The 25,454-nt window shown below is 36.0% G+C and overlaps 1 protein-coding gene and 1 pseudogene across 8 annotated transcripts in view; one reads left to right on the plus strand and one right to left on the minus strand.

The window, feature by feature from the left end:
- SLC4A10 (solute carrier family 4 member 10) overlaps positions 1–25,454 on the plus strand; it is a 297,324-nt gene that overhangs the window by 225,589 nt on the left and 46,281 nt on the right. The gene's annotated exons all lie outside the window — the stretch shown is intronic.
- On the minus strand, positions 14,304–15,126 carry LOC125094923 (ribulose-phosphate 3-epimerase-like; annotated as a pseudogene).

Here is a 25,454-nt window from a genome sequence, read left to right on the forward strand (position 1 = left end):
TAGCAACTCAACTTCAACAATGTGTAAAAAAAATTTACACCACAATCAAGTGGGATTTTTTCAAGTTTCCAAGGCTGGTTCAACATTCAAAAATCAATTAATACAAGGAATTCCACCAACAGACTAAAGTTGATAAATTCCATGATCATATCAATAAAAACAGTAAAAGCATTCATGATAAAACTTTTGGTAAACTAGGAATAGAAGGAAATTTCCTCAATATGATAAAGAATGCAGAAAACCTACAGCTAACACCATACTTAATGATGAGAAACTAGAAGTTTTCCCACTGAGATCTGGAACAAGTCAAGGATGTTCCCTCTCATCACTCCTTTTCACCATCGCATTGGAAGTTCGAGCAAATGTAGTATGAAAAGAAAAACAAATGAAAGGTATACAGATTGAAAAGGAAAAATAAAACTGTCTTTGTTTATAAATGACATGATTGTTTATGTGGAAAATCTGAAAGAATCAACAAAACACTCCTGAAACTAACAAGTAATTATGCCAAGGCTTCAGGATACAAGGTTGATATACAAAAGTCAGTCACATTTCTATATACCAGCAATGAACAAGTAGAATTTGAAATTAAAAACACAATACCATTTACACCAAAAAAAATTGAAGTATAAATCTAACACAATAGGTATAAGATCTATATGAGGAAAATGACAAAACTCTAATGAAACAAATTAAAAAAACCTAAATAAATGGAGAGATAGTACATGATCATTGGTAGGAAGACTCAATATTGTCAAGATGTCAATTCTTCCCAATTTGATCTATAGATGCAACACAATCTCAAATAAAATCCTATAAAGTTGTTTTATGGATATCAACAAACTGATTCTAGAGTTTGTATGGAGAGGCAAAAGACCCAGAATAATGAAGGAGAACTAAGTGGGAGGACTGGAACTACCCAACTTCTACATTTACTATAAAGCTACAGTAATCCAGACAGTGAGGTATTGGCAAAATAATGGACAAACAGATCAATGGAACAGAATAGAGAGCCCAGAAATACAGTCAACTAATCTTTGACAAAGAAGCAAAGGCAATACAATGGAGCAAGGATAGTCTTTTTAACAAATGGTGCTGAACAACTGGACATCCACATGCAAAAAAATGCATCTTGACACAGACATTATGCCCTTCATAAAAATTGACTGAAAGTGGATCATATTCCTGAATGTAAAATGCAAAACTATAACAATCCTAGAAAATAACATAAGAGAAACTCTAGATGACCTTGGGTTTAGTTAGTACTTTTGAGATACAACATCAAAGGTATGATATATGAAAGAAAGAATTAAAGCTGGGCCTCATTAAAATTAAAATTTTCTACTCTTTGAAAGATAATGTTAAAAGAAGGAAAAGACAAACCACAGACTGGGAGAATACATTTGCAAAAGACATATCTATTAAAGAACTGTTATCTAAAGCATCCAAAGAACATCTAAAACTCAACATTAATAAAACAGGATTTTTAGGGCAGTGAAACTACTCTGTATGCTACTGTAATGGTGGATACATGACATTATAAACATGTTCAGTCCCATAGAATGTCCAACACCAAGAGTTAATCCTGAACAATAGACTTGGAATGATAATGATGTGTTAATGTGGTTAATGGGTTACAATAAATGTTCCGCTCTGCTGGAGAATGTTGATAATGGGGAAAGTGATACATACATCCAGGCAGGGGGTATATGGGAAATGTCTGTATCTTCTGCTTAATATCCCTGTGAAGCTAAAACTACTCTAAAAAATAAAGTCTATTTAAAAAATTAAAGATAATTAAGATCTATTATATTGGAATCTAGCAAGTGAATCATGATCCTCAACTCCTAGAGAGGGCACTTGAGGCTTAATTCCTAACTGATTCAGTGTCCGGCCATTGTTGGTACCTGATGACAGATTAAACAGGACCAGAATCCTGCTTATGGAATATTTCACCTGCTGGGCACATTGCCATGAATTCTTTATGAGATGAGTATAATGCCAGTGTTGGCACTTTGTATATGATTTGATAATTTTACTCGAGGTGTCTGCCATTCCTATTGGGAAATTTTGAGGAAATTATTCTTGTTCAAGTAAAATGCTGCTACATTATTTATTCATTCATCTCCAGTTTGCTGAATATTTTAAGTGCCACTGCTACATACTTTATAGTATTAGTCACGCTGAATAAATGCTTAGAGACATTGTTAATAACTTGTTTTGGAGGAAGAAATAACTCCCTTTAACTACTGAAATTAATATGTTAATTGCTCTGAATACTGTTCCTACTAGATATTTTATAAAACCAACCAGATTCAGTTAGTGTAGGGTATTTTTTATACTTGAAATTCTTGATAACATTTAATGTTTAGCTTATACACTTTATATTTATTTTTTAACAAACAGGAAAATTTCAACTTGACTCTGGAAAGGAAGAATTTACTTTGCAAAAACATTCTATAGTGGGGCACCTGGGTGGCTCAGTGGGTTAAGCCTCTGCCTTCGGCTTAGGTCATGATCTCAGGGTCCTGGGATTGAGCCCCGTGTTGGGCTCTCTGCTCAGCTGGGAGCCTGCTTCCCCCACTCCCCTCTCTGCCTGCCTCTCTGCCTGCTTCTGATCTCTGTCTGTCAAATAAATAAATAAATAAATAATCTTTTAAAAAATTCTATAGTTATAGTTCTCAGTTTTTATATACCACCCAAAAAGCTATTTTTATAAACAATGTCTCTCCAGGACTGTTTAAATATGTGAAGTGTAAGGAAATATGTTGTGTATATGAATTCTCAATGTGTGTCCAGGCCAGGTCTACTACTTCCACTCAACTCCCCTGTGTTGCTCATCTCTTCGTTACATATGTACCTGGTGTCTTCTTGGTTAATTAGAACACGCTCTAAAGATAATTAGCTGGAGTCTAATTTATTTCTTCCATTAAAAAAATTTTTTTTGATACCTAAAAGAATGAAGCACCCACAGTAGAATTTTTTAAATTATAATACCAAGTTTTTAGAGGATAAACGATATGGTTCTACTCACTCTGAAATTATATCACTGGGTGTTACAGGCTGGATTATGTTCCCTCAAAGTTTGTATGTAGAAGCCCAAATCCCCAGGAGCTCCAAATGCAGCTACATTTGAAGACAGGGCTTTTAAAGAGGTGATTTAGGTTAAGTGAAGTTATAGGGGTAGGTCCTAATAAAATCTGACTGGTGTGCTTATAAGAAGAGAATATTTGGACACACAGAGACACTGGGAGGCACATACATGGTGAAAAGATCACGTGAAGACACAGCAAGAGGGCAGCCATCTGCAAGTCAAGAGAGAGAGACCTCAGAGGAAACCAACCCTGCTCGCACTTTGATCATGGACTTCCTGTCTCCAGAACTGTGAGAGAGTAACTTTCTGGTGTTTAAGCCACACAGTCTGTGGTATTTTGTTATGGCAGCCCTAGCAAACTCGTATACTGGATAGATGCTTATAGGTTAGTCCTATCTGTGTTTGCAGTTGTAAGTGCAAATTCTCTTAAGTCTCTCCTTCTAATGATAGCAATCCCATCCTTTCAGCAGTTCAGACTAAAAAAAGCATGGATTTTTTCTTAATTCTCTTTTTCACACACCTAGATTTCTCAGCAAATCAAATGGTTTTATGTAAAATATAAACCCTTTTTGCTACCCTCTCAACCCCCATAATCCCTTGTCTAAATTATTAGTTTGTCTTCCAACTGGTGTTCCTGATTTTATACTTGTTTTTTCATAGACTGTTCTGTATGAAGCATCTGGAATTTTCTCTTAAACTTCAAGTCACTTCATGTCACTCTGCTTCTCAAAGCCGACTGGTAGCTTCCCATTATCGTCAAGTGTTGTGTGATCTGATCTCCTCTCTTATCTCCTGCTTCCTCAACCCCCTGCTCTATAGCCACACTGATCTGCTTGCTCTTCCATAAACACACTTGGCACGTTTCTGCTTCTCAGTTTTCACATTTGCAATTCTTTTTGCCTGAATGTCCTTCTCCAGATCTCTATGTAGTTTGTTCCTTTACTTCATTCAAAATTATCTACTCTAGGACTTTCTAACTAAAATTTCAACTCCCTTCTCTCTCTCTTGCCTCTATCTAAAATATTACATAATTTACATATATTTTTAAAAGTAAGAGTTATCGAGGCATTATTTTTACACACAATAAAATATACCCCTTTAAGTATATCCTTAAATGAGTCTTGACAAATGAATGACAGCACAATTGAAACATCATAGGCCATTTCCCAGAATGTTTCTTTATGCCCTTTTGAAGTCAATCTCTCACCCCCAACCACAACCCCTGAAAATTACTGATATGATTTCTGTCTCTGAAGTTTTACCTTTTCTAGAATTTCACATAAATTGAACTATAGAGTATTGAACCTTTTGTGCTTGCTTCCCCCCCCTCCCCACTTATTATAATGCTATTGAGATTTACTCATATTGTTGCCTGCATCAGTTTATTACTGTTTATTACTGGGTAGTATTATACTGTATAAATGTACTACAAAATGTCTATCCAATCACAAGCTGATTGTCTTTTCGGTTCTTTCTGCTCTGGGGTTATATTTCTTCATCTGCAGGTCTTTATTTGGGCCATGTTTTCATTTTCTCTTAGATAAATACCTAGAAACAGGATTGCTGTGTTAAAAAGTGTAACGTTATAAGACTCTGCCAATGTGGTTGCACCATTTTGTATCCTTACCAGCAATGTATGAGAGTTCCCACCAATCTGCCTCCTCACCAGCATGTAGTTTTGTGCATATGTATAGTGATACCTTTATTAGTCAGTCTAATTTATTGTCTCTTCCCCTTTTAGAGCGAACAGTTCATGAAGGGAGGGAATTTAGTCTGTTTTGATCATGGCTTTTCCAGTGTCTTGAATCAGCTCCTGGTACAAAATAGATACTCAATGAATATTTGTTGCATAAATGAATAAGTGTTGAATGAATATTACCTCTATTTAGGGCTAAAAAAAAAAAACAACAAAAAACCTGAAACAAGCAAAACACAAAAAAAACTGCAAGGCTCAGAAGGTTTATGACTTATCCAAGTGGAAGAACTGGGTCTACAGTCCAAGAAATCTTGAGCCCCTGGGTGGCTCAGTCAGTTAAGCATCTACCTTTGGTTCAGATCATGATCCCAGGGTTCTGGGATCAAGCTGAGCCTCATGTTGGGCTCCCTGCTCAGTAGGAAGTCTGTTTCTCCCTGTCCTTCTGCCTCTCTGCTCCCCTGCCCTCACTCGTGTGCTCTATCTCCCTCTCTCTCTCAAATAAGTAAACAAACAAGGAAACAAATAAAATCTTGATAAAAAAAAATAAAACCCAAGACATCTAATGTCTAGTTGAACACTTTTGAAACCAGACTACATTATAAGCCACTCGTTTGCCAAAGGAATTTTTATGATTAGCATTTAGAATATAAGAGAGTTTAGATAAATTTTTATTGTATTTAGGTCTTTTATATTATCTTCAACCAGTTTTTAATTTCTAATAGGAAATAAAAAATATGAAAACAGAGGGATAAAAAACACAAATATTTGAATAATAGTAGAGGAAAAATGGATTCTAATTTTAAAGCCTGTTAGAACATAAAAGTACTTATTTTGATTAGCCATAAATAGGCATGTGACAAGGAGGAAGAAAAATCTTGGCTAGAGATGAGTTTTGCTGCATCCCATTGAAGCCCTACATCACCTTGTTATTTTTAAGAAGCTTGGTAATAACTTGGCTTAAAAGATTGGGATAGGAATCTGCACCAATATCCTATTTTGTGGCCTTAGGTAAGCCCCTGAGAGCAGCCTTCTAGAGATAATGTCTTAACTCTCAAAAATGCATAGGAAGTATATTTGAAATACACAGGAAATAGATCTGGAAGCGTACCTACCAAACCTATAATATTTGGGGTATGTGGAAGATAGGATTGTGAGGAAAAAAAAAAAGGCTTGTTTTCTCTGCATATTTTAAAGTGTTCAATTGGCATCGTGTGCATGCATTATTTTATAATTTCTTTCTAAGAATAAGTCTTATGCTGGGAAATTCATCTTATGGCAAGAATAAAAGATGAGCCAGGTGGTGCTCATCAAATCAGTTCCCTATAATAACCAAATTTATTTCCCATTTCGAGAAAATAACAGCCTACAAAACTCAAGGGTAGAATAGAGCAAAATGTTTCAAGTATAATAAATAGATTTGCCATTTTGTTCATGCATTTTCTTACTCACTCATTGGCTTATTCCATCAGTATCCATTGGTGATCTCTGTATTGTATTTGCATTGAGAGTACGAAAATGGCTATGATATGGTTTCCACTCTCAAGGAGCTCAGTGATTATTAGGAAGAGCCTAGAGGAGCACTTTGTACATTGTGCTGCACATTTGAGTTTTGTCGAATTAATAAGTGAGGAGGGAGCTAGAGACAATGCCTACTCAAATAATTGCAGCATAGTGTAGAATTTGTGCTAGATATACACATAATAGCCTGGAGGAAGAAGTAAGAAATTACCCTGGGGAGTTGGAAAATATTCGTAGAAGAAATAAACCCTAAGTTGTCATGCTATCTCTGTTGTACCTGTCATCTGAGTTTATTTTATAACAGCTTATCCATGTTTTTCTCTCTCTCTACTGTATCTGTATCTTCTGTATGAGCAGGTCATAATTAGAGTTGAGGGCACTGAGATAGACAGAATGGACTCCTGGGACCAACTGTCAAGGATCCTTAAAAATCGTAGTAAGTTTTATCTGATGAAAAGTTGGGGATAATGACAAAGCTCTGGGAAGCATTATGTGATAATAGATTAGAAGGTGATCATAGAAATGGGAGCAAGAATCACTAGCCTAGGTGTGAAATGTTTGTTTTTACTGTTGACTCAGACAATGATAATGGGAAGAAAGTGAATAAACAAGCGGGAAAAAAGGAAGAAAATCCAAAATTGACAAGGCTTTATTCATTCATTCAACAAAAAATCATGGATTACTTTCTAATTTATAAGAGCTGTAACAAAATTTTGCATCCATGACATCACAATAATCTATGGAACAAGTATTACCCCTGCTTTACAGATGATTAATAATGTGAGGTTCCAACAATTTAACTAATTTGTACAATATCATATAGCCAATGGATGATAAATGAGAGTCAAACTCAAACCCATCTTTTTTTTTTCCAAGATTTTATTCATTTATTTGACAGAGAGAGACACAGTGAGAGAGGGAACACAAGCAGGGGGAGTGGGAGAGGGAAAAGCCGGCTTCCTGCTGAGCAGGGAGCCAGATTCAAGGTTCCATCCCAGGGCCCTGGGATCATGCCTAAGCTGAAGGCAGATGCTTAATGACTTAGCCACCCAGACGCCCCTAATCCATCTGGTTTTAAAGTCCATGAACTTTCTCCTACAGCATATTAAAATAAAAATAATAGTAAAAGATTATTATTATTATTATTACAACTCCTTAAAGGCAAGGACTGTCATATATTTCTATTTATTTCCCCATAGCAGTTAGCAAAGTATTCTGCACAAAATTTTAAACCATTATATATCAATGAATGAATAAACAAGATTGCCTGCTGTGTGCTAGACATTTGGGTGTAAAAGTGACCAAATAGGTGTGGTCTCTGCTCTTCCACAGCATATTATCTATTGACAAAGTTAGACATTAAACATTACTCAAAGAAGTGCTTAATTATAGTTGACACGAGTGCCAACATACAAAGAGGCAGAATGTCATGAGAGTGAGAAATACTTCCAAAGTTATGTATTTACAGGCCAAGGAGAGGATATGGCTATTTGAATGGAAATGAAATTCAGATGATAACCAGTTTAAGAATTTAACGGAGAGAGTGTTGTTTTTGGTATTAGTTAGCAGTCATAGTGTTTTATAGAGTTATTTTTCATACTTTTGAAAAGTTTTTTCTTCATGATATAGCTATAAGTTTAGATAATTTCCTAGAGAGACAGTTATAAGTACTTAGACAATCTCTTCTAAGAATCAATTCCAAAATATGGAAATAAATATATTCATAAAAGACTTCCCATTGTGTTATTTAAATAGTCATCTTAATAGAAACAAATTAAATGTTTAATAATAGGGAGTGAGTAAGCAAACCATTTCACATCCATTAACATTTATAGTTGTGAAGAATAACGTAGCCACATGGAAAATGTTTTCATTACAGTGCTGTATAGAAAAGATTAAAGGGCCACCTGGGTGGTTCCTTCAGTTAAGTGTCTGACTCTTGATTTCAGCTCAGGTCATGATCTTGGGGGTCGTGAGATCAAGCCCTGTGTGGGACTCTGTGCTGAGCATGGAGCCTGCTTGGAATTCTCTCTCTCTCTCACTCTTCCTCCCCCACCACCTTAAGAAGGAAAAGAAAAGATTAAAGACATTGTATGCTTACATATATGTTGAAAATATATGTAAGAACTACTAACAGAAATATGCCAAAAATATTACAGTAACTGGTGGAAATACCATAAGAGATTTCTTTTTAATTTTTTATTCTGTAAATATTCTGTAGTGTGATTTTATCATTTTGGTAACCTAAAATACTTTTGGAAAAAGAATAGGCATAAAAATGTGTTTGACTTCTACAGATAGATCATAGTTCTCTGATTTTATGCTTTCTATCAAAACCTAACTTGATATACGGCACTCTGGGGGCTAATTTAGTCAATAAAGAAACTTCAAAAAAATGAATCACAAACCATTATTGTTCAGTACACACAGGAAGGTACTAATAATAACTACAAAGACAAAAGGAGAGCATCTGCAACCCAGAAACTAAAATTAGTAATAATGTTGAAGGGAGTTCTACCAAATTATGTTTTCCAGAAGACAGCCACAGGCTCTTCTCATGTAAGGAGGACTGATCACCTCCATTAGCCTTGAAACAAAAGCAAAGATTTCTGGATGGGGCATTTAATTATAATGTTTATCTAATCACTCTGTAGCCATTTATATAAATAAGACAGCTTGGAGCACATGCTTTTCTTTGGGGAAAGTAAGTAGAAGATGTGTTTGGTGGACTGTATCTCAAGCCAAAAATCTCACATCACAAGTCAAAATTATTAGCATTTTATACTGGCCTTTTAAAAAATGTAAAAAAGTGCAGGTACTGCCCTTTTTTTTTTTTTGGCCTTTGGATTGTTGAGCTTCCCAGTCTCTGAGCTGTGATAGCGACAATTGTGTAACAATAACAGCAGTGATGTTGTTAGTAACACCTGATTAGTATTTATTTATGCCAGACCCAGTTCTAGGTGCTTTTATCTATATTAACTCATTTTACCCTTGTAATACCTTCATGTGGTTGATTGCTCTCATTGTTCCCACTTTAAGAAAACAGAAATATAGAGAGGTTAAGTAACTTGTCCAAGGTTGCTCCACAAAGGGCTTGGATTTGAATGATACAGGATTTTTGGCTGGAGAGTCTGACATCCAAAGTCCTAGGCATGAGGCTATCTTATGCACCTAAAGAATTTTTTATTTTCATAAATACTTCCATCTTTGGCCAGAGTTACTAAAAATTATTTTGGACAAAATTAACAACACAACTTATTCCAAACTCATATTCCATCTCTTCATGTTGCTGTCTCTAGTTTTCTTTCTTCTTCCTTTCCTTTGGTAGTTTTGGATTAGTTATTTGGACTGAGTTCATTGGTGTAGGTGAAGAACAGAAAAGCCGGGTTTTTCTTATTTTATCTTGATTTAGTTATTTAGAATATCTGCTTTTGACATTTAAGAACATAAAATCTAAATATTCAGAGCCTTCTTTGAGCTACCAAGAGTTGCTACAGATACCTTTTTTAAACTTCCTGTGCAGGCATACAGACTCTGAGAACTAACTGCTGAGATTTCAAACCTAAGAGGCGCAGACTCAGGAAAAAACAATGATTCTATTGGTGATAGCCGATATCTATGATATATAACCCAAGTCTTTTAGGTTGATAAATATATCATTTCTTTTTGGAATTAATTTGTGGATGAGCAATATTATTAACTAGACATAGGCCTGACGAGGAGGCAAACGTGACTAAGGTCCACTTAGAGACCTGACTCTCCAAAAAAAAGTCTCTCCTATGAGCTTGATATTTTTATACCAAATTGCTTAAGACGTTGAGAACAAATTTTAGTACTTTCTAAAGACGTAGTCATTTCACTGTTGACATGTAAACATCCTCCCAGGTATTGAGTAACACATTACGCTATTGCCCTCACTAACACAATACAATCGCTTTGGAAAACAGAGACCTTCTGAGGGAATGGTGCACACAGCAGGCAAAGTAAATGGAGATGTGATACCAGCCCAGTAGCTGGGTTTAGATGATGCCATGAGAAACAGGAATCTGGACAGTCGGGCCAAAGGAGGTGGTGGTAGTAGAGCTGTGGGGGTATGAAGGCAGGCCTGCAGGGTATTGTGAGGGAGGGGAATATCTTAAAGGAGGAGTGTCTGAAAAGGGGAAACTGAGAGGATCATACAGTGTAATGTAAATTACTAAATTTGTTCTGGAGTCTTCTCACTCTTCCAGCTGTTCTGATAGAAATGGCACAAAGCTACAGCTGGAGGAAGCATAATGTAGCAAAAAAGAACAGAAGTTTCAGGGTCAAGCAGACCTGGATTCAAATCTAATCAGTATGGCCTTGAACAAACAAGTTACCACTCAGTTTCCTCCACCTATAAAATGTAGAAATCAAACTATGATACTATGAAACAAAGTGCATCCTGTCATGCAATGGTAGCTGTATGTCATATCCATATGCATAATACACAGTAGCTAGAGACAGCATCACACGTGTGTGTATACACACACTTTAAACATAGATGCATTCATTCACCTGTTGTAGTGTTACCTTTCTCCCTTGTTACCTTACTTCTGCAAGAAACTTCTGCAAGGAAACTTACTTATCCTTTAGTTCACATTTTCATTTCCTTTTGTCATATATAAATTTACTTTCACTAAATTTTCAGAATATTCAGATTGTTTCCCATTAAACTAGGGTTTGGGGCCCTTTTTGTTCATGTGAGGTAAATTAACAAAATGACCAACTTAGAGAATTCTGATTATTAGCTACCTAAAAAGTAGAATGTTGGCCACATTGATGTGGGAAACAGAGGCAGAAGAAAAATTATTTAATTTCCTTACCCACTGACAAGTCCTTGAAAAAGGCAGAGTGACATTCCTCTAGGGACTCAACTACCTCCACCTTAACACTTGGCTAAGGGCAAAGGGCAATCCTAGCCTCACCCACCTCTAACCCCTACCAGGATCCTGAAGTCTACTTTAACAATTCATTTGGAAACTTTATCTCTAAACCCTCCAAGATACGTGCTGACAATCATTCCCAAGCATATGACCCACTGATATACATCTAAAGGGTCTCACAAAGGTTTTATTACTCTTAGTGAATAACCTTTTTCCCAACAATAGCTAGCCCCTCGAGGTCCTGGAAACCTTGCTTCCAAAATTCCTTAGAGATTTATGCCATCCCTGACCCCCTCCCAACTTGCAAGCATATAATGGACCACTCCTCACAACCCCGGGACAGCAGCCCTTTCTGCCCATGGGTCCTGTCCCCACACTTTAATAAACCACCATTTTGCACCAAAGATGTCTCAAGAATTCTTTATTGATCATCAGCTCTGGACCTCACCCCACTGAACCTCACTTATATTCTAACAATTCATCAACATGATATAACAGATTCAGACAATATATACTAATTTACTCTAACAAGAAAGAGACTATTGCTCCTAATGAGTACTAACCATTTTCTTTTCGACTGCACTACTGTGCAATAGTCATTTATGCTATTATTTGAAATTTGTGATACAGCTCTGTAAGGATTTGAGTCAGTCTTCTGTATGTTCAGATGAAATCTGAATCATAGCATATATATTACCTAGGCAAATATAATTAATCTCTTTAGCAGTTTAAATACTTTTTTTATGATTCTAAGAAGGAGGCTTTAGGGAATATAGGCTAGTCTAAAGCTAGGCATATGTTGTTCCCAAGGCCCTAAGTTAGGGATCCCTGATCAATGGATTAGATACCATCTATCAGGAGGACCTTGAAGTCTTACCTGACAGTCTCCAAGTAGCTCTCCAGGCCATTTGCTTCCTCACTCCCACATGCTTAGTTAATACAAAAAATATCTTCTCCTCACAGGTTTGGAGGCCCTGGACCTGATCATTTAAAGATTTATTTTTACATTTTTAAAAAAACTCTAACAATTTATACAGAGAAAAAAACTGCAGATACCTGTCCTTTTTACAAAATTTCTTACCATACTTACATAACAAGAATTTTTAGAAGAATAAAATCTTTGGTACATATATGTTTTTCTAATATAACTTCAAGTGTAGTTATAAATATTTTAGTTTGGTGGATTAATGCTGTACCTTGTCATCCCCTAAACTACCTGGTCTTTCATGGAATTGCAAAATAGATATCCTTGGGGCCTGTATCCATAGTTCCAGAATATTCTCAGACATCTAGCTCTGCTACAGAGTAAACTTAGACTGGAAATAAGACAATGGTAAATAAAAGAAGCTTCCTTTGCTTACCCCACCTCCCAAAGTCTCCATTTGTAAAAGAAGTACAGACCAGAAATCCTGTGCCCTGTTAGATCCTTTTCTTGGTGCCAGCCTACAGCTGAGCTTTAGTTTCTCACTTTTATTTTTATTTTTTTATTTTTTTTTAAAGATTTTTATTTATTTATTTGACAGACAGAGATCACAAGTAGGCAGAGAGGCAGGCAGAGAGAGAGGAAGTTTGAAAGCAGGCTCCCCACTGAGCAGAGAGCCCGATGCGGGACTCAATCCCAGGACGCTGAGATCATGACCTGAGCCGAAGTCAGAGGCTTTAACCCACTGAGCCACCCAGGCGCCCCTAGTTTCTCACTTTTAAATGAGGACAAAGATACCTGTTCTTCTAGTCATAGGCATGATCTGTAGGTTAAATATTATATCAAAGTACTTTATAACCCACATAGCAAGCTTATATAATGATAGATATTTTATATTGAGTGCTAAATTCTAGGCATAGTACTGGAAGCTTTGCATATATTATGATACCTCTTCTAAGTCTCAACACAACCCCACACAATTGGTATAATTACATTGGATGTATAATGAGTTAATAGAAAGTCACAGGTTATGTGATTTTTCTAAGTCAAATAGGTCAAAAGGGACCTGCTCAATATTTCCAAATGGAGGTTTAATTTTCTTTCTACTTAGAACTCAGGCAACAACATTACTTAATGTCCTTAAGAATGGTAGGTGCCGGGGCGCCTGGGTGGCTCAGTTGGTTAAGCCGCTGCCTTCGGCTCAGGTCTTGATCTCGGGGGTCCTGGGATTGAGCCCCGCATTGGGCTCTCAGCTCAGCAGGGAGCCTGCCTCCTCCTCTCTCTCTGCCTACTTGTGATCTCTCTCTCTGTCAAATAAATAAAATATTAAAAAAAAATTTTTTAAGAATGGTAGGTGCCATTAAGACAAGGGGAAGAAAAATACTGAAAAATCTGTCCCTTCAGCAAAGCTGAGAAATCACTCTGATAAAAATCAATGCTTATTTTTTAGAGACCACCTGCAAATCCTTGGGCTTTAGTACATTTTTATGTACTAAGTATTGAGTAAAAAGGGAAAAATAGATGTTTTAGATGCAAGAAGACTATGGTATACTACTTAGCCAGATTCAAACTTAGATTTTTCATAAGTTCCATTTTGCTCATATTATCAGTCATATACACAAATCACAAGTGACACAAAACAGGAAAAACATAATGACTTCCTTTGCTTTTGGAAAACAGATGGTAAACAACAGAAAATTCTTTTAAAAAATGCATGAAATTATTTTTTCATAATAGCTAATAAGGCTTCTTTAGACAATAGAAGAGATACATTGCATTTCTGTTTATAATCTTAATACAGCTATATTTTTATTCTTTAGAATAAAACCAAGTCTCTCAGTAAAAACAGTGTATTTTACCACAGTCATCTTTGAAGTCCATCACTAAAAACATAGGTATACACACTAATTTCTAAACCCCTAGAGCATTTTGCACAATAGGTTTTAGACATTGGAATAAAGAGTTGCTCAGGAGGGGCATCTGGGTGGCTCAGTGGGCTGAGCAATTGCCTTCAGCTCAGGTCATGATCCCAGGGTCCTGGGATTGAGTCCCGTGCCGGGCTCCTTGCTTAGTGGGAAGTCTGCTTCTCCCTCTCCTTCTGCCCGCTACTCTGCTTGCTTGTGCTCTCTCTCTCTGTCAAATAAATAAAATAAAATAAAAAAGAGTTGCTCAGGAGAGCAGTACTGCCTCACGCAATATGATTTGGTGGTCACCATTGTTGTTTTCCAGTAAAAGGGAAATTTCATGAGCAGAAACATCTGGCTCCTTGAGTTTGCACTGATGAAGAGAATGTTTCTGAGCCACTTCTGAGCCAATGTATCTTAACAGGTCAATCACAGACCTGGGGTGTTCACTCCTCATGATAGCACTGCCAGACACCATCATGTTAGCACCTGTGTCTGGATAGTCATGGATTGTATCATACCCACTTCAGCACTGACCTCTGTCTAAAGATGGACACTGGGTCCTCCATTGATGAATCCTTGACATTGTATCTCCCACACATTTCTGCCCTCCAAATTCAGGTTCTACTGGCATAAGAGATTGGATCTATCCAATGGTGCTAAATATTCCACTGTAGTTCCCAGTTTGATGGCAAGTCTAACCTTCATCTCATTCTCCCAAGTGTCTTTAATCAAAGCTTTGTGTCCTCAAGATGAAAGGTAGGTTAATTGGCTTCTACTGCAACAACTGACTTTGTCCCAGTGTTCCATTCTGGACACCATCCTCTGCATGTCAAAGAAAGGATCCTGGCCTAGCTGCTTTTAGAAACTCAACCACAGGGTCACCAAAGGTGATGTGAACTAAATGCCCATCTGTTACATCCAGATGCAGATAATTGGGCTTGGAGGTCAATCCCAGGAGGCACTCAGCACCCAAATTTGGCCAGGATTTTGTGGAGAATGGATGGGCCAGTCTTATAGCTGGACACTATGGTACTGGTTCCCAAAAACCAAGTTATTCCACGAGTCTCCTGGGAAGATGAGGGCATCATTGTAGTTTGCCCTTTTTAAAAAAAGCGTTGGTACTTTAATTGTAAGCAGTGACTAATTTTTCTTTTGAAATGATTAATTTTCTTAGTGTCAACCAAAGTAAAGCCATGAGTGATAGCTTTGAAGAATTTATTTTAGAATCAGTTATGTCTTAAGTTTACTTGCCTATTATTCACATGAGTCAGATCTAGCAATTTGCTTTGTTTTTGCTACTTAGGTGAAGTAAGATAATAGAAGAGCTGGCTTGTTCAGTGACTTTACTAACATATGCAAATGAATAACCTCAGATCTCCACTGATGTGCCCTTTCGTTAGTAATTTAACTGGATCAAAGGGCTAGTAAATGTTTTTGTTCCAAACTTCCTTTTAAATAAAATTCTTCCTTTCAGATGAAATTCAATATATGTTTGTGTGTGCACATATATATATATTTTCCCCGTAAATGTATACATCTACTATAATGTTAATTCTCTCTTATTATGTTATTCCTACAAGAAATTTGGTATTTTTTTCCAATTTGGCATTATAGTTTTCCTTTTATCATCAATAAATTTAGCAAATGTTCAGAGTATGAAAATGTTTTCCTATCAAACTCCTATGGTGTTGGGCTTTTTTTTTTTTTTTTTTTCCAATGCAGAGTAACAGAATGTTCAACTTGGGGGATTTCCCATCATGGGAACGCACTCCCCCTTACCACTAAACTGATTTATAGACAGAGTTTGGCAGGTTCATATATGTATGAGCAAAACAGTAGCAAGACATTTGAAGGCCTATAATCCTTGCTTTTCCACTATTGCTTTTTCATCTAATTCTGGCACAATTGTGAAGTTGGAACCAGAGATTCTGAACAAAACATTGTAGACAAAACTGGATATTTTGAAGCCTACCATAGGGGTAATTTTTAAATCTGCATTTGGAGGATCCAAGGTCAGTGTGAATACTTTAGGTTCTACTTTCTTTTCCCTCAAATTTTTATTTAAATTCAAGTTAGTTAACATACAATGTAATATTACTTTTAGGTGTAGGATTTAATGATTCATCACTTACATATAATACCCAGCACTTATCAGGACAAGTGTCCTCCTTAATACCCATCACCCATTTAACCCTCCCTCCCCCCATCTCCCCTTTGATACTTTAGGTTCTTAACTTTAAAAAAATAGGTAGTGATCTTATTTCAGAATATAGACATGCTACCGGCAGCTCTACTGTAAACTTTTAGTCTCTACACCAGTGTCTGAGTATCTCCATTAAATATGGAACAGTCAGTCGTGTTAAAATTTGTCCCTGGAGGCACCTGAATGGCTCAGTCAGTTAAACATCTGCCTTTGGCTCAGGTCATGGTCTCAGGGTCCTGGAATCATGCCCCACATGGGGCTTCCTGCTCAGCAGGGAGCCTGCTTCTCCTTCTCCCTTTGCTACTCCCCCTGCTTGTGCTCTCTTTCTCTCTCTCTCTGTCAAATAAATAAAAATAAAATCTTTAATAAAAAATAAAATAAAATAAAATAAAATAAAATAAAATAAAATAAAGTAAAATAAAATAAAATAATATAAAATAAAATTTGTCCCCGGATGTCTTAGAATTTGTTCTTGGGGTTAAGAAATGATGTTTTATAGTAACACGCAGCTCTTATATGCATGATAACATAGATATCTGCAGTGGCTTCAGAACTGTAGGATCACCTGATTTGCCCTTACACATCCCTTTGGTGGGTGCTAAATGCAAGGTCTTTCCTACCACAGTTCTCTACTATGTCCGTGGACTCTTTGTCAGGACCTATCAGTGAACCAAGTACTTTCCTTTAATGCCATTTTGTGAGAGCATGAGCTACTGTTGTTCTAGATATGCCTAGATCTGATCTTTTTAACTAATGATATGGGCTTTATACGAGGACTGCATAACCAACATTAACAAAAAACCACAGCAATAATGGAATAAGAATTCTTTCAAAAACTCCTTCAGAAGCTTCTTATTGTTCTCATTTTAACATCCAGAGTACCTATGAGGGTCCTCAGCGCTCAGGCTACACAGTCTGGGCCTAACTTATCCCATAGTCTTGCTTCAATCTCTTCCCCCTTCCCCCTTATGCTTCAGTTGCACTAAGCTTTCTATGCTTGTGTCTGCTCCCTGACTCAGGCCTTCCCACCTGCTATTTGCTCTCTCTGGTCCACCACCCCCACCACTCTGCCCATACCATTTCTTACTTAATTTTGTTCATTTTTTAGTAGATCTCAGCTCAAACATCATTTTCTTAAAGTTTTTTTTAAGCACCCAGATTCAAGGTATGGCTTTTCTTTATAGTACATTTCACAAATTATTTATTTTTTTAATTGATGTATAGTTGACATACAATGTTGCATTGGATTCAGGTAAGCAACATAGTGATTTAACATCTGAATATGTTATGCTCTCTCACCGCAAGTGTAGCTACCATCCGTCACCATACACCGTTATTATAATACCATTGACTATATTTTCTATGCTGTGCCTTTTGTTGCCAGGACTTACTCATTCCATAACTGGAAGCCTGTATCTCCCACTCCCCTTCACCTATTTTGCTCATCCCCCAACCTGTTCTCCTCTGACAACTATCAGTTTGTTGCCTGTATTTATGGATCTGTTTCTGCTTTTAATTTGTTTGCTTATTCATTTGTTTTCTTTTTTTGATCCCACATATAAGTGAAAATACATGGCATTTGTTTTTCTCCAACTTATTTTATTTAGCTTAGTATTCTCTGTGTGCATCCATGTTGTTGCAAATGGCAAGATCTCATTCTTTTTTATGACTGAGTAATATTCCATTGTATATATGTACCACATCTTCTTTATCCATTCATCTATTGATGGACATTTAGGTTGTTTCCATTTTTTGTTCACTCTAGAGCTAAGTAATATGCAGTAATTACATATCCTTCTCTATAGCTCCTATGCTGTCATGATTCCTATCCCATTAAAAAAACAATGTTCTGAATAGATACTTCCAGAACAGGGGTATAAGCAGCTCTGGTGGAACAACCATACTGGTGAAAAACATTTTAAAAAGCAATAATGGAGGCTCCTGGGTGGCTCGGTTGGTTGGGTGATTGACTGCTGGTTTTGACTCTAGTCATGATGTTATGGTCTTTGGATCGAGCCCCACATGGGGCTCCACACTTAGTGGGACATCTGCTTGGGATTCTTTCTTCCCCTCCCTTTGCCCCTCCCCCCATTCATGCTTGCTCTCTCTCTCTCTCTTAAATAAGTAAATAAATCTTTTTTTTTTAAAACAATAATGGAAAATCTGTGGAAATTGTCTTAAGAGCATACAGCAAAGAAACACTGATTAAAGGAAATCTACTAAATCTTGGTAAGAACAGCAAGTCTGCAGCACTTAAGCCACAAACTTCTTCCTCCTTTGTCCATCCCAGCTCAATATGACAGAAGCTTCATTCTAGGCAAATATAGCCAAGAATATGGGGCTTCTTCTCCTCCTAGCCTCCAGGTGAGGGCAATGATATCTTCTCAAGAAGAGTAGGTTGCCAGCATTATCATTATCATTCCATCCCTGCCCCCTGCATGTGTTATGAAAGCTAAGTACTGAGTTGGTACATCCGAGAGTTTGGGACTCTCTTCATTCACCCAGACCCATCCAAAGGGTAGATGTACCACCTCAGGCATAGACCCTGATTGCTGCCACTGCCCAGTCCCTGCTCCTAAAGCAAGGAAATCTCTCAGGAAAAAAGCATACCATTTTCCCTGCCTCTAACTCTGGAGCCAAACCTTAGAGATTTTGGCCAGGAGGACCCTAAAATTCTCTCAAAAAGGACTGGTTTTATTTGAAGCACAGCTTAAATGTAATGTCAAAAATAATGGAAGTTTTGGTGGAAAGCAATTAAGAGGTGGTAGGTAGCTGTATATGAGATACAAGCTAAACATTAGGCCACCTTATGTACCGTACCAGAGAAAACCAGGGAATTAGACAGCTAAAGGGCCCTTCCAGGGTCAGAAAAATTTCAAACAATGACCTCAACTGCAGAGGAGCTAAAATTTAATTGAATCAGATCACCAGAGCAATGTATGCCCTCAGGTTATTGTCAAAAACAATAGAGCAATCAGCCAGCAATTAGTGGAGTCCAATAGCTGGGTGTATGTGTTAAGCCTTATGACAACCACAAATAAAATAACCCAGATATATAGTGAAGGATAAAAACCAGCAATGCTGTTAACATCATGGTCAAATGAATTGTTCTTTTTAATATTTCACGAGCTGCTCAGAATCATTCTATATTTTAGTTTCTTCCTCTTAGGAATATACTTTGCTTGTAAAACCTTTTATCTTTCCTGGAATTGTTGACTGCCTTCTTTTTCTCTTCTTCTGTGCTGAAATGTATTCAAGCTTTCCAATAATTCAATAATTCTATCCTGTTGAATCTTATTAAGATTTTAGGTATATAGTACAACAGGTGTTGCACAGTAGATCTCTAGAAAAAATTTAAATTTTTTTTTTTTTTTTTGTCAGAGAGAGCTGCAGGCAGAACAGGCAGAGCGAGAAGCAGGCTCCCTGCTGAGCGAGGAACCCAGAGTGAGACTCAATCCCAGGACTCTGGGATCATGACCTGAGCCGAAGACAGATGCTTAACCAACTGAGCCACCCAGGTGTCCCTAGAAATTTTTTAATAGAGTTTTTATTTATTCATTTGAGGGAGAGGGAGGGAGAGAGCACAAGCAGGGGTAGTGGTAGGCAGAGGGAGAGAGACAAGCAGACTCCCCACTAAGTAGGGAGCCCGACACAGGACTCGATCCCAGGACCCCAGGATTATGACCTGGGCTGAAGGCAAATGCTTAACTGATTGAGTCACCCAGGCATCCCTAGAAATTTTTCGTATTGCATAATTAAAACTCTGTATCCATTGAACAACTCCCCATTTTCTCCTCCCCCACCCCTAAAATCCCACTATGCTACTCTCTGTTTCTATAAGTTTCACTACTTTAGATACCTCATAAGAGGAATCATGAGGTATTTGTTCTACTCTGTTTATGTCATTTAGCATAATTTCCTCAGTGTTTATCCATCTGATAGCATATCGACAGGATTTTCTTCTTTTTTCAATGGCTGAATATATTTTATTGTATGTACATTCCACATTTTCTTTCTTCATCTGTAGATGGACTTTTAAATTGTCTCCACCTCTTGGCTATTGTGAACAATTCTACAATGAACATGGAAATGCAAATATCTCTTCATGATCCTGGCTTTGATTCTTTTTGATAAATACTCAGGGTAGTTCTATTTTTAAATTTTTGAAGAAATTGCATAGTATTTTATGTAGTGGCTGCACCATTTTACATTCCTCACAACAACATTGGCAGAAGGGTTCCAACTTCTCCATATCCTCACCAACACTTGTTCTTTTCTGATGTTTTGTTTGTTTTATCATGGTCATCCTAAAAGATGTGAGGTGATACCTCATTGTAGTTTTGATTTGCGTTTCCCTGATGATGGATGATGTTTAGTATTTTTTTTTATATAGCTGCTGACTAGGTCTTTTTTGGAAAAAAAAATGTCTATTCAAGTCCTTTGCCCATTTTTTTTTTTTTAAGTAGGCTCGAAATGGGGCTTGAACTCACCACACTGATATCAAGATCTGAACTAAGATCAAGAATCAGACACTCAACCAACTAAGCCACCCAGGTGCCCCTGCCCATTTTTTTTTTTAAATCAAGTTACTTGTTTTATTGCTATTGAGTTGTAGAACTCCTTATATATTTTGGATATTAACAACTTATCAAATAAATTTGCAGACATTTTCTCCCATTCCCTAGTTTTCCTGTTCATTCTGTTAATTATTTGCTCTGATATGTAGAATCTTTTTGGTTTGATACAGTTTCACTGCCAATTTTTGGTTTTGTTGCCTGTGATTTTTGTTTTATACTCAAGAAATCATTGCTAAGACCAAAGTCATAAAGCTGTTCTCCTGTTTTCTTCTAGGAGTTTTATAGTTTCTGGTCTTACTTTTAAGTCTTTATCCATTTCAAATTGGTTTTTGTATATAGTATAAGATAGAGGTCCAATTTCATTCTTTTGTATGTGGATATCCAGTTTTCCTAGCACAATTTTTAAAGAGACTTTCCTTTTCCCATTTTTAGTCTTGCTATCCTGTTGAAGATCTTTTGACTGCATAAGTGAGGGTCTATTTCTGGGCTTTCTATTCAGTTCTATTGGTCCATACTCTGTCTTTATGCCAGTACCATACTGTTTGATTATTCCAGCTTCATAATATGTTTTGAAATCAGGAAGTATAAATCTTCCAACTTTATTCTTTTCTATCAACATTGTTTTGACTATTTAGAATCCTTTGTGGATTCATATGAATTTTAGGATTATATTTTTCTATTTCTGTAAAAAATGCCATTGGGATTTTGATAGGAATTGCATTACATTTATAGTGCACCTAAGGTAATGTGGGCATGTGAAAAACATTAAGTCTTTCAATCCATGAACATATGTGTAGCTTTTCATTAATGTCCTTCTTTCAACAGTGCTTTGTAGTTTTAAATGTGCAGGTCTTTCATGTCTTTGGTTGTATTTATTTCAAGTATTTTATCCTTTTGGTGCTATTGTAAATACAATTGTTTTCTTAATTTTCTTTTTGGATTGTTCATTGCTAGTTTGTAGAAACTCAACTGAGTTTTATATGTTGATTTTTTATCCTACAATATTGCTTAATTCATTTATTCTAACAGTTTTTTATATATAGAATCTTTAGAGTTTTCTACATATAAGATTATAGTCATATGCAAACAGAAATAATTTTCCTTTTTTTTTCCAATTTGGATGTGTTTTATTTCTCTTTCTTATCTAACTATTGAAGCTAGGATTTCAATGCTATATTTAATTAAAATGGCAGGAATGGGCATCCTTGTCTTGCTTTTGATCTTAGAGAAAAAGCTTTTGGTTTATCCCTATTGACTAAGATTTTAGCTGTGAGCTTGTCATATATGGCTTTTATTATGTTGAGATAATTTCATTCTATTCTTTGATAAGTTCTTTTATTATGAAAAGGTGTTGAGTTTATCAAATGTTTTTTATGCATCTAATAAGATGATCATATGGTTTTTATCTTTTGTTCTATTAATGTGGTATATCACACTGGTTGATATCTGTATGTTGAACCACCCTTGCATTCCAGGGATAAATTTCACTTGGTCTTGATGTATGAAACTTTTAATGCACTGTTGAAATTGATTTGCTAGTATTTTGGTGGGGATTTCTGTGTAAATATACACCAGAGATATGAGCTTGCAGTTTTCTTTCCTTATAATGTATTTTTCTGGCATTGGTATCAGGGTAATACTGGGCTCATAAAATGAATTTGGAACTGCTCCTTCCTCATTGGCTTTGTGAAAGAGTTTGAAAAGGAATGATATCAATTCTTCTCTAAATGTTTGGTAGAATTCACCTAGTCATGGGTTTTTCCTTTTTTGGAGATTTTTAAATTACTGATTCAATCTCTTTGCTAGTTATAGGTCTGTTCAGAATTTCTATTACTTTATGTTTCAGTTTTGGTAGATTGCCTTTTCTAGGAATTTGTCCATTTCTTCTAGGTTATCCAATTTGTTGGTATATAATTGTGCAGAGTAATCTCTTAACTTTTAATTTCAGTGGCATCAGTTGCAATGCCTCTTCCTTCATTTCCAATTGTGAGTCTTCACTGTTTTTTTCTTAGTCTAGCTAAAAGTTTGTCAATTTTATTGACCTTCAAAACACAAACTCCATTTCATTGCTCTTTTCTATTGTTTTTCTAGTCCCTTTCATTTACTTCTGCTCTGATTTTTATTATTTCTTCTGCCAACTTCAGGCTTAGTTTTTTCTTCTTTCTCTAGTTCCTTGTGGTTTAAAATTAGGTTTTTGATTTGAGACTTTTCCTCATTTTTAATGTAGGCATTTATTGCTATAAATTTCCTCTTAGTACTGCTTTTCTGCACTTGATAAACTTTCTTATGTTGTGTTTTCATTTTCATTTGTCTCAAGATGTTTTCTAATTTGCTTTTGGTATCTTTGACACACTAGTTGTTCAAGGGTGTGTTGTTTCATTTCCATGTATTTGTGAAATTTCCAGTTTTCCTTCTCTTACTTTTCTCTGGTTTCATTACATTATATTTGGAAAATATATTTAGTATGATTTAATTCTTTTTAAATTTGTTAGGACTAGTTTTGTGACCTAACATGATCTGTTCTTGAGAATGTCCTTTATGTGCTTGAGAAAACTGTATTCTGCTACTGTTGGCTGAAATGTTCTGTATATACTGTTACGTTTATTTGGTCTATATTGTTCAAGTCCTCTGTTTCCTTATTTCTCTACTGTCTGGATGCAATCCATTATTTAAAGTGAGGTATGGAGAATTTAAGAAATAAAACAAATGAGGAAAGGGAGAAAAAACGAGAGAGACAAACCAAGAAACAGACTCTGAACGATAGAGAATACACTGATGGGTTATCAGAGGGAAGGTGGGTGGGGGATGGGTGAAATAGGTGATGGGAATTAAAGAGTATACTTACCATGGCGAGCAATGAGTAATGTATAGAATTGTTGAACCACTATATTGTACACCTGAAATTAATATAACACTGTATGTTAACTATACTGGAATTAAAATTAAAATTTTAATTTAAAAAATTAAACATAATTATAAATAAATAAATAAGGTGAAGTATTGAAATCTCCTAATATTATTACTATTTATCTTTTCCTTTAATTCTGTCAGTATTTCCTTTCTATATTTTAGTGCTCTGCTGTTAGGTCCATATACATTTTTAATTGTTATATATTTTTGGTGGATTGACCCTTTTATCATTATATAATATCCTTCTTTGTCTCTTTTTACAATATTTGACTTAAAGTCTATTTTATCTCTTATAATTATGCCCCGCTCCCTGCTGTCTTTAGGTTACCATTTGCATTGAATATCTTTTTTTATTCTTTAACTTTCACCCTATATGTATCCTTAAATGAAAAGTTTCTTCTAGACACATTTACTGGGTCTGGTTCTTTATCTATTCAGTCACTCTATGCCTTTTGCCTGGGGAGTTGAATCCGTTTGCATTTAAGTAGTTCTTGATAGGGAAGGATTTACTACTCCATTTTATTATTTGCTTTCTTACAGTTTTTTTGTCCCTCTTTTCCTCTTTTTCTGTCTGTCTTTGCTTTTCTGGGGGGTGGGTATTTGTAGTGACATTGATTCCTTCAAATTTTCTTTCATGTTAGTTCTACAGGTATTTTCTTTGTGGTACCATTGGGCTTACATAAAGCATCTTATATTTATAACAATCTATTAACAAACTGATAACAAACTCAGTTGCATATAAATATTTTTTGCTTTTACTTTCTCCCTTTTACACACTTCATATTATTGATGTCACAAATCACATTTTTTATATTGTGTACCAATTAGCATATTTTATAATAATTTTTAATCGTTTTATTCCAGAATTTTATACCAGAATTAAAAGTGACTTTTTACACGCCTCAGTTACAGTGTTCTTTTTTGTCTGTATGTTTACCTTTACTAGCAAGCTTTATACTCTCATGTTGCTGTTCAGGGTCTGTCTGCTTGTTTCAACTTGAAGAATTTCCTTTAGCATTTCTTACAAAGCAGGTCTAGTGGTGATGAACTCCCTCAGTTTTTGTTTTGTTTGTGTATGTGTGTGTGTGTGTGTGTGTGTGTGTGTGTGTGTGTGTTTTGTTGTTGTTGTTCCCCAGATCTGGAAAGGTTTTATTTCTCCTTTATTTTTGAATAACAGTTTTGCCAGACATAGCATTCTTGGTTAGTAGTTATTCCTTTCAGCACTTTTGAGTAGATCATCCTACTCCCTTCTGGCCTACAGAGTCTTCCTGAAAAATCCACTGAAACTCTTATGGAGGTTCTCTTACACATGGTGAATTGCTTTTCTCTTGCTGCTTTCTGAATTTTCTGTCTTTGATTTTTGAGAGTTTACTTTAATGTGTCTCAGTGTGGAGTTCTTTGAATTCACTATGGTTAGAGTTCTATGGGCTTCTTAAATGTGAATGTCAGTTTCCTTCCTCTTTCTTTAAGTGTGCTTTTTTGTTCCTTATTCTCTTTCTTTTTTTTTTCCTGGGACTTCCATAATATCTAGATTGGTCTGTTTAATAGTATTTAGTTCATTTCTTAGGCTTTCTTCATTCTTTTTCATTCTTTTTTCTTTTTGTTTTTCTGACTGGAAAATTTCAAATGACTTGTCTCTGAGTCCACTGATTCTTTCTTCTTCTTGAGTGAACCTAATGTTGAACTGCTCTGGAGAATTTTTCCATCTAGTTATTGTATTTTC

The sequence above is a fragment of the Lutra lutra genome, chromosome 3, assembly GCF_902655055.1.
Source record: "Lutra lutra chromosome 3, mLutLut1.2, whole genome shotgun sequence".
Lineage (NCBI taxonomy): Eukaryota > Metazoa > Chordata > Mammalia > Carnivora > Mustelidae > Lutra > Lutra lutra.